The sequence below is a fragment of the Urtica dioica genome, unplaced genomic scaffold (assembly GCF_054948205.1).
Source record: "Urtica dioica subsp. dioica isolate 48M unplaced genomic scaffold, U.dioica_male_clone48M_v1_H2 Urtica_dioica_male_H2_contig_21, whole genome shotgun sequence".
Classification (NCBI taxonomy): domain Eukaryota; kingdom Viridiplantae; phylum Streptophyta; class Magnoliopsida; order Rosales; family Urticaceae; genus Urtica; species Urtica dioica.
The window spans coordinates 141,499-154,027 of NW_028297222.1; the positions used below are offsets into that span (position 1 = coordinate 141,499).

General features: G+C 36.2%; 1 long non-coding RNA gene across 2 annotated transcripts; it reads left to right on the forward strand.

The window, feature by feature from the left end:
• Nucleotides 1-5,436: 5,436 nt before the first annotated feature.
• On the forward strand, nucleotides 5,437-9,284 carry LOC149376272 (uncharacterized). Of its 2 annotated transcripts, XR_016295377.1 has the most exons (4): nucleotides 5,437-5,690; nucleotides 6,067-7,286; nucleotides 8,419-8,540; nucleotides 8,928-9,284. It is a non-coding gene; the product is annotated as an uncharacterized LOC149376272 (long non-coding RNA). The 2 variants fall into 2 exon arrangements; XR_016295376.1 differs by lacking the exon at nucleotides 5,437-5,690 and having other exon boundaries at nucleotides 5,707-7,286.
• Nucleotides 9,285-12,529: the final 3,245 nt, after the last annotated feature.

Genomic DNA, 12,529 nt, shown 5'->3' on the forward strand with positions numbered 1-12,529 from the left:
CCTACACGACAGGGAAGACGAGTCAAAAACCTTTTTCTCGTTATCAACCCCCTCGGACTCAGGACTGGGATACACGCATGATTCATCAAAAGCCATTACAGGGCGGTCCCATCCGATCTCTGGAACATGATACCAAATGCGACTCCTGAGGAAAGGAAACGTGGACCCATCCGACAAGATAACGCTATCGGGATCAGGCTCCGATCGTCGAACGACGCGAGGGTCAAAACTCAGACCAGGACGCGCAAGTCCTCTCATAGCCCTAAGGAAGTTGAGAAACTAAGATCCCTAAAGTCCGAAGGGTCCGAATACGAGAAGTAAAGGAAAATACAGATCACCGAATAACGATCTCAAAACAAAATAAATGTATCAGATCAATGATGAAAAAGCCTTACCCGCGAGATTGAAGATCGGAAGATCCGAGCAAAAAGCGAGAGAGCTAAGAGCACAGTCTGAATAAGCATATCAAGCCAAGAACGCTCCGAGACTAAAATTTAGAAGAAAAAGCAAAATGAAGTCAAAAGTTGAGAAAATGCCTTATATAAAGACCACACGAACGGCGAGGATTAAGCTTGTCCAAGAAGCCAAACACATCTGACCGTCGAAGCAAAAAGACGCTACGGTTCGGCAATGCCAAAAGACAAACGACGTCGTACGATGTCCTGCAAAAAAAAAAGAATGTAGAATTCTACTCGGATCGTCCTGAGACAAATAAGCAAAGATGAACACGGTCATGAATAAAACCGAAATAGTTCCTTACCATTTTTGCTAATAATACTAAGAAACTGGAGGGCAGCTGTTACGGGATAAATTAGTCAGACACCGAGCAGGATAGTCGGACTCCTGAGCAGCAAGAAGAATCCAGCACCGAGCTCAGGTTAAGTAAACCAAAGGGCCATCCATTGAAAAGGAACGAACCGTTCATAAGTTAAGAACGAAACCCACCGATCAGAACTTCGGAGAGAAGAGAAGAACGTGGGTCAAAGACTAGTCAAAACCAAAAGAAAACATGTTTCAAACTCTAAAACGCACACCTTGACGGTTCAGGAACCATACGAAGAGTATTAACCGTCCACCTCAGCGAGAGGTAAGAGGCAGTTACCCAAAACCGTCCAGAACGTGGGATTGATCACCCCACGTTCCCCAGAATAACCGTCAGAGACACGACCACGAGGCCACACCAGACGAGTATAAATAGAGGCTGCGGCACAGAACTAAGGACGAGTTTTTTTACTCACTTTCTTTCACTTAGAACCTCTAGAAAACACTGCTCTCTTGTATTAGATTCGTCTGTATAAAGAGAAAGTCTTGCCTAAATCATCTCTGTACTCGGAGCCCTCGTACTCGGAGTCTGTGTATTTTCGTGAGATATTGTTGTACTAATTTTACAGGTCAACACAAACGTTTCGAGAGAATGTCAGTAGTTGAGGAAGTTCGGGCAACTATGGAGCGAATCCTTATGTGGCTAACCGTGTGAGCCAGTTTATGGCAAACTACATACGAGAACAATGAGAGAAGGCATTTTGCGGTCTACTCTATGAGTAAGTGAATGAAGATGAGGCAAATTCTAGAGACTTCGTAGATGCAGACTTTTCGATGACTTGATGAAGAGACAAATGTAGATAAGGCATGTGTTCACCTTGTTTGGTCTATTGAGTTCAAAAGTGCAACTGCAACCGCTGGTTGGGCCACGAAAGAGGCCGAATACATATAGCCACCAATAAAGGATTCCCCTTTAGCTGCATGGGTTGATAGATGAGCTCAGGATTGCAAAAAATTAGGTTGAGCTATTTTTGAACAATAAAAGCATAATACGCTTGCCTAAGAACCAAAAGCTACACAATAAAATGAACCACATCGACTTAGAGCTAGTTTCATTAGACGTGTAAATGGGTATGAAGAATTAATAACAGTTTAAAGGTGAAGTCGGCGAAGAGTTAGGGGGGATCGAGTGGACAGCGGGGATGAGGCTAAGCCACGTGAGCTACAATTCTCAAGCTTAATCCCCACTTCGCCATCCTCTTAATTGTGACGACCCGACCTTTCGCACCGTCTTACTGTACTTGCTTTTTAAACTTTAGAAAATTCTTTAAAAAACTTTGGAGGAATTTTTTTTTTTTTTTAATACATCACAAAAAATTTTAAGAACTTAAAAAGAAACAAACATAAAAATAAATATGAAGATTGCATTTCAGCATTTTAGGAGAAGTACTTAGACAAAACTGAAAATATATGAAGTACCAATTTAAAACCAAGCTTAACAGCAAAATAAAACCTAATCCAAAAAATAACTTTCAATGAATAACAAAAACTTTTTGAAACTTCATAACTTTGAAATAAGGAAAACAAAAACCTTAAAGTTTATTTCTTAATAATTCGTAGCGGAAGACTTGTTTCGTGAATGGTAGGTAGCCGTAACACAATCCTCTCGCTATCGTGCGACGCCGGTAGTCCACCCTGCTCAATTCTTCATAGGTTGGTTACTTACAACACATACGTATAATATAAAAGTCACAAAATAAAAAGAGTAATGCAATGCATGAACTGGTTATTAGTATTTTAAACTAATCAATTACTTGATTTTTCTTTTCTTGATTCTATCAACTTTTAGTTCGGGGTGTCTCTAAGGTAATCGTACATATTTCAATGCGCACTTTAGACACGAAGATATGAGGTTGCAAGGTCCCACACTTCGCTGTATCTAATAAACCTATTAGGGTCTCGGCCCGAGAAATTTCCTCATTTGATCCTCGGCTCGGAAAACTTCTCCTTAAAACCTCTCGAGACCGTATGATTCTCTTGCTTATCTTTATCTTTTCAATTTAAGAATTACATTACATACAAATATGACATGTACATAAAAACTTTCATACGTATGCTCATATAATAAAAAAAAACATGACTAAAGAATAGAACATGTATTCTCAAACTACTTTAACTTAACATCACATATCATACAAAACATAAATCACAAACTACTAGAATCAATCTCGCAATCAAATAACGAAACACATACTCAAACATATAAAGCTATAAACAAACCATATCATGAATTACACAATCATCATATTTAATTTTGAACTAATGTGCGTTGTAGTGAGATTATTCTCACCTTGAAATTCGGGAATAAAGCTCTTTGGTCGTAGACGGAATTGAAAGCTCTACTTGATTTGAAACCTAATCGAAATAAAAGACTATCGGGGATCAGCTAAGAAATGATTCAAGACATGTTTTAGGTTCTGGAAATTTTCAAAAGCGACATTCAACGTGAAATTACTAAATTACTCTTAGCTATTAGGGTTTCGGGGAAAAATCAAATCTCTGGAAAAACTTCTGTAAAAAATCCAGTAAATATAAATCATAATTATGAGCACTTTTTGTAAAGGTATCATGGCTAAAAACATCATTTAACTATTTCTTAAAAAATCGTATACATAAAATGGTCAATTAAAGCCTCTAAAATAAAGATTTATGTCTATATTCATAATCTTAGACAAATAGCGAAGACAAACTAATTTTTATCTTTAAACCTCAATATTATCTATTCTGGAAGATTTCACAAAATATAAAAAGAAAGTAGACTTCATTCACGAGCATAAATATAAATAATTCTTTAAATAATTTATTTGAGAAACTACCGTTCTGAATTTGGAAAAACGTACAACTCGGAAGTTTTCCGCCTCGTCGATCTCTTTCAGAACCTTTAATACCCATTAACAACATTTTATTAAAGAATTCTCCTAATTAATGACACTCTAAGAAAAACAAGATTATTCTAGATTTTCTTATATCCTAAAGACTCTACACACATCAATAATATTTTAGAAACATGACACAAAATTACTACATGATTAAGCGTAAAATAACTTAAACGCACAAGCAGCTAGCACGAAAGTGTAGCATATACTTTTGTCGTACATACATGACATTTATTGAAAGCAACGAAAACGAAACTAGTTTAACATGGTACGTGTCTCCGTGGATATATGCTTAATTGTTTAGGCAGCTTCAACTGCAGCAGTAAAGCTCTTGGTGCAGAAAGCGGAGGAACCCTCTCTGACCGACACCTCGTGGACGCCATCGCGGCCGAGTCTCCTCTTCGTCAATGCTTCCGCCGGGACCTGCGCAAGAGGCCCACCGCCGTCGAGCTGCTCACTCACCCCTTCCTCCAATCACCTTAAGAAGATCATACTGTCAAGAGACTATGCATCAAACTCTGATCACCTGCGGCCCATCTGTAATATATAAATTTTTGTAACGCTCGACTTGTGAATTTGAATAAAATAAACGAGTTTTATTTTGAATCAAATTCTTGTTACACATGAGACATCCTTAAATTTTAAATATCTTGAGAAAAAAATATAATAATAATAAATATATTTAAGGTTGACGAGATTTCTGAATAAAGACATTCGAGTAAACTCGATATTATTTTCCGAATAAAATTATTCGGAACATATTCGGAGATTTAAAATCTCAAGGGTGAAAATAAATTCCGAAATCCCTTAAATATATTCAAGATAACGGGAATTAAGGAGAATTTTCTCGGTTATTTTTCAAGATTATTTTTAAATAATTAAGGACAAGTTTGCGAGGTTTTATTTTGGAAGGACTTATGTGCAACAAATGAAGGACGAGATTGAAAGAAAAAATAAAAAGGGGTCGTTTGTGAGAGAAATGTCAAAAATCGTGGTGGTCCACTTGTGTATGTGTGGCTCAATGGGAAGCTGCCACGTGGAAATCTTATTCATTCTCTCCCTTTTATTTTTTTCTCTCGGCCAACTCTTTCTCCTTCTTCTCTTTCTTCTTTTTTCTTTCTTCTCTTCATTTTCTCTTGTCTCGCGCGCTGAGCACACTAGGGCGGCGCAAAAAAACCGTAAAAACCGTAAACCGGACCGGACCGGGGATTTTTAAACCGCCGGTCCGGTTTAAAACGGTTTTTTTTTTCCCCGGTCCGGTCCGGTCCGGTTTACTCAATGTAAACGGTCCGGTCCGGTTTTTAAAAAAAAAAAACCGTTAAACCGGACCGGACCGGTTTATTTATAAAAAAAATTTAAAAAAATTTAAAAAAAATTAATTGATGTCCAATTAACCAAATTAGGCATTTGTGCATGTATTTAACTCCCAAATATGATTATATGTTTGTGTTTTGGTAGAAAATTAATGGTTTTTTTTTAAAAAATTATGTTAAACGGTTCAAAACGGTCCAACGGTCCAAAACGGTCCGGTCCGGTCCGGTCTAAACGGTTCAAAACGGTCTAAACGGTTTAAAACGGTCCGGTCCGGTCTAGATGATTTAAAACGGTCCGGTCCGGTCCGGTTTTTACAGTTTTTTGGTCCGGTCCGGTTTGGGTTTTTTTGAACCGTTTTGAACGGTCCGGTCCGGTTTTTTGGCCGGTTTTGGACCGGACCGGACCGTGCACAGGCCTAGAGCACACCTGCAAAAGAAAAAAAAAAATCGGCCATCTCCTTCAAGCTTCACCGAGCCTCACCATCACCGCCATCTTCTCTCTCTCTCTCTCTTCTTCTTCCTTTCTCCTCTTCGCGCGCTGTCGGCCGAGCTCCTCCATCGCCGCGCGCTCCAGCTGAGGAAGAACAACGTCGCCGAGAGCCACGGTGACGCCGGAGCAAGAGAAAACGTCGGGTAAGGCGTGGTAACTCACCAAGGAAGCTTAATCTCACGGTTTGAGGTGATAATTTCTTCTCCTTGGACTGGGTTCTAAACTAAGATTCATGGGTTGCAATAATTGGGGGTTTTGAATCCGGGATGAAATCTGAGAAATTGGTTTGGTTGTGATGTTCATTGAGCTTCATTATTGATGTTGATGAGAAGAATTTGAGGTTTGAGCATGAATTTCTTTGGTTTGGGTTGTTTTTTGCCGAATTTGTGTTAAACTAGGTTTTTGATTGTTGGGGCTTTTTGATTCTATGGTTTGAGCATTGATTCTGAGACGTTTTTAGGCAAGTTTGGTGTCCAAAATTTGTTTGAGATCGCTGTTGAATTTTGTTTGTATTTTTGGACGAATTTTGGTTAATTAACTTGTCTTGGCCGTGTGAATCCTTTAGGTTTGGTTGAGGAATTCTGTCTGATGATGTTATAGGAGGCTGTGATGAGGTTGTGAATTCTGGATATTTGGTTTGGAAAAAAAAATATTTATGTTGGCCGTGTAGTTATTTTGGCCGAGGACTTGTCTTGATGTTTCGTGAATCTGAGCCTCGGGATGTGTTGTGGTTAATCTTGTTGAGTTATTTTGGTTAGTATGGATTCATATTACCTTTGCTTGAATTGGTTCGGATTTTGAATCGAGTATGTTTCCGGGCTTGTCGAATTTTGCTATGAATCCCGATTTGTTGAATGTGACATCGTTAATTTGTCTTGAGAAATTGGATTTGAGATTTGATATTTCGTTTCGTGCTCGGTTAGTTCGACTCTATGTAATATACAAACTTTTGTAACGCTCGACTTGTGAATTTGAATAAAATAGACGAGTTTTATTTTGAATCAAATTTTTGTTGCACATGAGACGTCCTTAAATTTTAAATATCTTGAAAAGAAAAAAAAAAAATAAATATATTTAAGGTTGATGAAATTTCGGAATAAGGATATTCGAGTAAACTCGATATTATTTTCCGAATAAAATTATTCGGAACATACTCGGAGATTTAGAATCTCAAGAGTGAAAATAAATTCCGAAATCCCTTAAATATATTTAAGATAACGGGAATTAATAAGAATTTCTCGGTTATTTTTCAAGATTATTTTTTTTAATTATTAAGGACAAGTTTGAGAGGATTTATTTGGAAAGGACTTGAGTCAACAAAGTGAGGGGCGAGAGTGAAAGAAAAAGATTTTTGAGGGGTTGTTTCAGGAGGCATGTGGCTCAATGGAGTGTTATCACGTGGAGTTCTTATCTTTTTTTTTTTCTCAACTCCTATTCGGTCACCTCATCCCCCTCTTTCTCTTTCTTCTTTCCTTCTTCTACTTTCTTTCTTCTCTTCTCTTCTTCCCCCTGTCCCGCGCGCGCACACATCCATACCTGAAAGAAAAAAAAAAACAACAAAAACTCGGCCATCTTCAAGCTTCACCGAGCCTTACCTTCACCACCATCTTCTCTCTCTCTTCTCCTTCCTTTCTCCTCTTCACGCGCTATCGGCCGAGCTCTCCATCGTCGCGCGCTCCAGCTGAGGAAGAACGAGGTCGCTGAGAGTCACGGTGACGCCGGAGCAAGAGAAAACGCCGGGGAAGGTGTGGTAACTCACCGGGGAAGCTAATATCACGGGTTGAGGTGAGGATTTCTTCTCCTTGGTTTGATTTGATTCTAGGGTTCATAGATTCAAAAGTTTGGGGGTTTTGATTTCCGAGTGAAATTCTGAGGAATTAGTTGGTGTTATGTGTTCCTTGAGCTTGATTATTGATGTTGATGAGATGTATTGGAGGTTTGAACTCGAAATTGTTTGGAATTTTGTTGGCCGTGAGTTTTGATGAATTGGAATCTTGGATTTGAAATTCTGGAACGTTGAAATTCTTGCTAAGCTCGTGTTGTATGATTTCGGTTTGTGAAAGAAATTTTGGTTGATTGATTTGATTTCGGGAATTGATGAGTTGGTTGGAAATTTTGGCCGTGTGACTTGATTTTTGGCCGTGTGTTCTAAATTTTGGAATTCTGGATTTGTGATGATGGTTGTTAATGAAATCAGGATTGTTGAGGTTGAGTTATAGCTAATTGGTTTGATTTTGGAGTTGATGGATTTGGTTTGGCCAAGAGTTTTTTTTTTTTTTTTTTTTTTAGGGACGTGATTATGTGTGTGGTTTATAGTATGAATTCTTGTGTTTGAGTTATGAAATTGTGAGAGTTATTAATGGTTAGGGAATCAGAATCGTTAAGGCTATGATGACGTTGGAATTTGGAAATGTGGTGTTTGGAAATTGTTTAGCCGTTGATTTGTGCAACTTGTTTGATCTCTTGGTTCGGCGGTGTGATTTTTGGCCGTGAGCCATATTGTGGCTTTTGAGGCCTTTTGACTATTTTGTGATAGTAATTCTGAGCCTCTGAAATGATTTTTGAGTTGTGATGGTTTGAGAATTGAATTTTTAATCGGGATTTTATTTGAGAAATTGGATTTGAGATTTATATTTCGTTCCGTGCTCGGTTGGTTCGACTCTAGGTTTGAAAAGAAATTTTTGTGACAAGTCTAGAATTTTTTTTTATGACAACTCTATAAATTTTTTTAAGACAAGTCTAGAAAAAAGTTTTATGACAAGTCTAAAATTTTATGACAAGTCTAGAAATTTTTATGACAAGTCTAAAGATTTTGTGACAAGTTAGTTGGATTCGTGTTTGATTGTGTGACTTGCTTGGGTTCGGGGTTTTGAGTCGCGATGTCGGATTTGGATTTAAGGAATTAACTCGTTATTAGATTTCCGCGGTTTGATGACAGATTTGGACGGACGAGCGGGAACCGGATGAGTCAAAGGCGACGAAGCCGGATTTTGAAGTTTTCAAGAAAAAGAGTTATCGAAATTAAAGCTCGATTAACTCGTGAGTTTTTTTTTAATCGCTTATAGCGTTTAAATACTCTTAGTTTGGTTATTGCCATGTATTTTATTTATTTAAATAAATAATTTATGATTATTTATTTAATAACGTTTGAGAATTTAATTTAATTATTCATTTTGGAGTTCTCGGTTATTTTAATTTCGGATTAATTAATTTATTTAAAACTCATAATTATTATTGAATTTTATTTCGTATTATTCTCGATACGAAAGTACGCGAGTCTTGAATAAGTTTAACTTCCGAAAAACCGGAGAATAATAAATTAAATTCTCGAAAACCGAATCGAGTCGAATCTAATCTCGACAACGAACCCTAACTTCAAATAATCTCGAATCCAATAACTAATGAACTTCCAATGTTGGATGCTAGTTCTTTCGACGTTTCGACAAGTGTCAAGTAGGAGGACGTGAAAAGCAAGACATCGCCGGAAGTCATCGAGCTTTCTGTCGATCTATTCCGGGTAAGCGTGGAGACATAAGTCAATGATGAGAATTTTCTTAACTAAAGAAAAATTCTACACGACGCAAGCGAACGTGTCGTCAAGTAATGGAGTGCAAAAGCACGGATATCGATCCCACAAGGACTCTAGACTATTTCCGAAGCAAATTCACTAGCTTTCTTTTTCGAGTTATGAAAATGAAAAAATTGAGGTTTTTGATTGTTTTGAGAACAGGATGAAATGTAAACAAAAGTGAAAACAATATTTAAACACAAGTTAAAAGGAAGGGGCACGATTTCGTTATTTCATCGAGTCGGTCGGTCAAGGTACGATTCTAAGCTCGGGTTTAGAGTGTTAAAACTTAGTATCAATCCCTCCTATAACATTCACTAATCTCTCTCGAGTCTTTAGGAATCTAGCTATGTGTCGAACTTACACCTCTCGGTTTGGGTTCTATTAAAACACAAAACCGCATTTAGCCCGAGATTTCATTCAACTACAACTACCCCCTAGTCTTTCTATAGCTCTAGGAAGGTTAGAGATGAGATGGGTAGAGCTCACTCGTTTATTACCTCTCGGTGTCTAAACTTGTCTAAGATTCACTAACTAGGTAGCTATTCTAGTTAGCGCTAACACACCCCCATACCCATAGAATTTCACTCTTAACCCAACCATGAAGCACCAATCTAAGCCAAATGTTTGACCAACCAACTCAACTACTCAACTACATCGCACCCCAAATCAACTTAGCTACTCATGATTAAGAATAAACAAAGTAAAAGTGAAATAAGTAAAAGAAGTAAAACACTAAAAAAACAAGACATTGAATGCTAATCTCAACAACCAAATAAAACTTTCATTAAATTCAAGCAATACTTCAATATTCCAACGAAAACGGAAGCCTTCTACAACACATACCAAAATCAACTTAAATGCACAAGCAGCTAGCACGAGAGTGTAGCATATACTTTTGTCATACATACATGACATTTATTGAAAGCAACGAAAACGACACTAGTTTTACATGGTACGTGGCTCCGTGGATATATGCCTAATTGTGTAGGCAGCTTCAACTGCTGCAGTAAAGCTCTTCGTGCAGAAAGCGGATGCATTGTTACACTTTTCAACAGCTCCATTCACAACCTCCCTGCGTCTAGTCAGCCAAACGACAGATTAGAAGAACATAAATAATAATAATAATAATAATAATAATAATAATAATAATAATAATATTGAGATTGGGGAGTGCTTTACCCGAGTTTTCGATAGTGGTCATGGCACCGCACACAGAGACTGAGCACCCCAACTTGCAGTATTCATTGACAGCGTCACCTTATTGAGTCAAAGTTGCATCAAAATGAAATCTCATGCAGAAATTTACAATTTAGAGAAGCACAATAGAAGAAACGACGATCAGTTTATTTTACCGGTGTTTTCGAGAGTGCTCTTATCATAGCCAGGCGGGCATTTCCCGTTAACGATTTTGCATCCACTCAGTGACGCACAAGCTAAACGACAGGTGTTATAGATATTTCTCGCAGTGGTTGTTGGGCAACAAGGCTCAGTAAGAGTAGAGTCACAGCAACAGTTTTTCCTTCCATATCTTCTTTTGATTAATTAGTTCACTATAGATATTAAAGTATATTTGTATTGATGAAATGCTGATGAAACTAACTTACAGATACCCAACTTATGTAGTACGCATAGCTTCACTTGCCACCACAAACTTGACCTATATCTTATCTCAACCGTAATAGGATACCACAAACACACACGTCACCTAAGTCATGCGTAAAATAAAGCTGTCGTACGTTGTTAATTAATACTTTAAAACCAGGTAGATAGATGGTACTATCATATTTATAAACCTTGTTAGAATAATACTTAGTTTTTTTTTTTAATTATTAATAAAATTATGAATAAAAATAATAATGAAATCTGAATAAAGCACTACTCTTTATGTTTAATATATATATATATATATATATATATATATATATATATATATATATATATATATATATATATATTTAATCAAAACTTCAGTTTAGTCTATTTTAAAGTTACGCATCTTCATTATGCAAACAAGATAAAATCATTCTAACTCTATTTCCAATGATTTGATAAATTGATTTTTTTTGTTTTCATTCATTATCTCCATTGATTAGAATATTTTGAAGTTACATGTTGTAGTATATCTAATAGTTTTTTAAAGATAGTAAAAATTTATAATATTATCAACATACTTACTAAGTAAAAATTTATAATATTATCAATATACTCTATTACTATGTAATCTTGTTTTTGTTTATTGTTAATTTACTAATTCTAAACACATATTATTTTCTTATAGATATATTAATATATATATATATGTATGTATATTTTTTTTTCATAGGAGAAGTGCGTTTATATATTTATCCCTATAAACTCAATAATTTCTTATTCACTAGTCAGCTATAGGTAATACTTTGAAACAAGTTCATAAATGATACAAGTATTCATTACAACTACTCAATTTTCTATCTTTTAAGGATCTAGCTAAAATTTCATTTTATTAGAAAAATAATCTATCAAGCCGAAGTAAATTAATTAATCTGGTTAGATTAATTAATTTACTTCGACCTGATAGATTATTTTCTTAAGTAAATTAAATTAACTTAATTAGTTAATTAATTTACTTCGAAAACTTTGACTAATTTATTTTTAAATGCAGATTGTTGATCTACTGGCCTAATTGCTCCTAAATAATATCACTCTATTATTACAAATCCAAATTTTTTTTGTTTCCACATTAGAAACATATTAAATTAATCGGAAATCCTCTTTGGCACGTTTAACGACTTCTGACGATCCACTCAGAGGTTGACACGTGGCATTAAACTGCCACGTGTCAATCTCTGAGTGGATCGTCAGAAGTCGTTAATCGTACCAAATACATCTCTCTAAATTAATAGAAACATTATCTTCAGTTCGGTGGTTGGAATTTTTTTTTTTTTTTTTTTTTTTTTTGCGGAACGGGCATATGAATGAAGCATATAAGGGTGTGTCTTCATTACTAAGTGTACATAGAAGTTAGAAAATACGAATTAAAATGTGTATACTTAGAAGTTATATCGTTCCAACTTCACTTGCCACCACAAACTTCACGTATAGATCTCACGCTTAGAAACAGGCATCCACAAACAAAAAATTCACCTAACTCATGCGTTAAATAATGAAAACATTATCTTTTATTTCGGTGGTCAGTTATTTTTTAAGACTTTTTTCTTTTTTATTTTCTTTTCGAAACCAGCAAACAAAAACTTTTTTCTATTTCCCGTTTCTTTTGAGGTTATTGACAACCGTCAAGACTCCCGAGAAGTAATTGAAGACGAGTTCACCTTCTCTCGTGTGCAAGGCTTCAAACTCTCCTCTTAAAGTTTAAAGACGTACCTTCTTGACTTGATCCGTTCCCTTGTACGAGGTTCGAAGCATCTGTGACCAACTTTGCTTCCGAGACCTTCTCAAATTTGTCTTCATCTAACCCTTG